The sequence below is a fragment of the Octopus bimaculoides genome, chromosome 2, assembly GCF_001194135.2.
Source record: "Octopus bimaculoides isolate UCB-OBI-ISO-001 chromosome 2, ASM119413v2, whole genome shotgun sequence".
Taxonomy (NCBI): domain Eukaryota; kingdom Metazoa; phylum Mollusca; class Cephalopoda; order Octopoda; family Octopodidae; genus Octopus; species Octopus bimaculoides.
The window spans coordinates 169,175,054-169,177,553 of NC_068982.1; the positions used below are offsets into that span (position 1 = coordinate 169,175,054).

A 2,500-nucleotide genomic window follows, 5' to 3' on the forward strand; every position below is an offset into this window, starting at 1 on the left:
AAAAAAAAAAAAAAAAAAAAAAACAACCTCAATTAGAAACATTCTCTCATTTCAATAGCAATATTATAATCTGTTAATTTATTTTTTTTTTAATTTCAAGTAGTATCAAAAGTAAAATTAACACTTGCCTAATTTTGTAACAGTTGTAAAATAAGATGGAAATCTAAAATGTTCCCAATTGTATAATATATGAAATAAAATGTATATCAGCAGCTGAGATTAAGACATAACATATCCATTCATTCATTAAACTTTTCAGGTAAAAATTTTAAGATAAAAAGATTTGAAGCCAAAGAGATTTAAGAAAAACAGATTAACAGATAAAAAGGCTTAGGATAAAATGGTTTGAAAACAAAGAGATTTGAGAATATAAGGATTAAAAGATAAAATGATTTGAAGTTAATAAAATTTAATGATTAAAAAATTTAAGGATAAAAGGATTTGAACTTAAAAAGACTGAAGAGAAAAAAAAATCTGTATTTAAAAAAGATTTGAGGATAAAAATATTTAAAGCTAAAGAGATATAGGGATTAAAAAATTAGGGGATAAAGAGATATGAAGAGAAAAAGACCTGTACTTAAAACAGATTTAAGAGCAAAAAAACAAACAAACTAAGGGGTCAAAATGATTTAAGGATAAAAAGATATGATTAAAAATTTGAGAATAAAAAGAAAAATTTGAAAAGAACAGAATTTGATAAAAAGGACGGTTTCATAATAATTTTTTTTTTTAAATCAAAAACAATCAAATGGATTTACATCTGTAAGTAGAGAAGTTAAACAAACTCATGACTATCAGTTTTAAAAAAAATAATGAGGTGTGGAATTTCTTTTAAAAACAATTTTACATCTGCCTTTTCTTATTTGCATGTGTTGACAGAGCCATCACTTGGAATATTGACATAGTTTGTCAGGAAAAGTATTGAGATTTATAACATTAACCACTCGTCACTGAGGGGAAAATATTCAAGCTAGATATCAAAAGCAATAACAAATAGAAGAGAACGATCTTCAGCATCATTCCATCATAATAATAATAGTAATAATAATAATAATAATAATAATAATAGACATGATGTGTTAATTTAAATTTTATAAAATGCTTCAGCAATATTTATATTGGCTAATCTACATTGAAACAATTATAGTGTTATCCATATACAAATATGTTCAACATACCAGTCTGAGCATAAATACTAACAGATTTAAAAGGTCATATAAATTGGAGGTTGAATATAATTAGTGATGTTGCACCCCAGTACTTGACAAGGTTTATTTTAAATGCTGAACTCAGAAATATTTGACCTCTTTGGGATTTGAACTCAGAATGTAAAAAGATAACACTGCAAGGCACTTTTTGTGATGTTCTACTTATGTAATTCAGGTTCTTTAAACTGTTAAGTGTCACAAAATTCAGAACTATCTCAAACAATGCAGCTTGAATGAACCAAATTATTGTCCATGAAAACCCAACCAGATTTCATATGATAAACAAGATGTCCAGTTACATTTGATTGTTTGTTTTTTAAACTATTGTCAAAGCATCTTCAAAATACTTAAGCGAGTAAAATGTTCTGCTAAATAGTCATATTCTATTGGATATGCTGTATGGGAAATCATACACAATAGAGATATTTCAATTTTATCACAGTCAATAGGAATAATATAGATGATTAGGTAAAAGTTACAAGAAAGATGTCAACAGAAGACTCCTAGAATTAACAATGACTGTAGTCATGTAGGAAATATTATACAAATATTCTACATGGCAAGATAAAAAATATAAGATATTCAACACAGAAAGTATTAACCAAATTTAGAATCACAACCAGAAGAGTCAGTAAGAGTTTCTACCTTTTAAGCAAAGATCTACCGTATGTATTCCATCAATGGTGCACTTTCATCAAACACACTTATCTTACAATAGAATAGCCTACCTATTTGGAAATAGGTGCTCAGGGTTGAAATCATACATCCCTGGAGCTAAGGAGAGCAAGATGTGATTGCTAAATGTTATGTCTGCTTGCATTACCAACTCAAAAACCTCACATAAGTATGCCTTAATGAGAAAAGGATCTCTATCATGTGAACTTCAAGTTTTTAAATATCTCTATAACCAGATAGGTTATAGAAGTCACATTTTAAGCATAGAAACAAAGAAAAGGAATTGTAAAACTGACAGTATAACACTTTTATAAAAAAAATATCTGAATATCTTCCATAACAATGACATGTTTCATGTAGGGATTCAGCCATTAATACTTAACTGTAAAAACAATTTTTCATCAGATCATTTTAGGAAAAAGAACAGAGCCCAAAACATTTCAGAGTCTCCAAGACACATGGAAGGGTAAAAAGAGGAAACCTCAAACCTGATATCTAATCCAAATGGTTGCAATATAGCAGAAGAGTAGATCCTATTAAAAATACTCAGGTGGTGGTGTAATCCAAGCAATAGTAGGTTTGGGCCAGAAATCACAATGATTACAAAGCAAACTTCT

The 2,500-nt window shown here is 28.1% G+C and overlaps 1 protein-coding gene across 9 annotated transcripts in view; it reads right to left on the reverse strand.

Annotated features, from left to right (window-relative positions):
* Window positions 1-2,500, reverse strand: part of LOC106876851 (myoferlin) — a 204,650-nt gene that overhangs the window by 86,767 nt on the left and 115,383 nt on the right. The gene's annotated exons all lie outside the window — the stretch shown is intronic.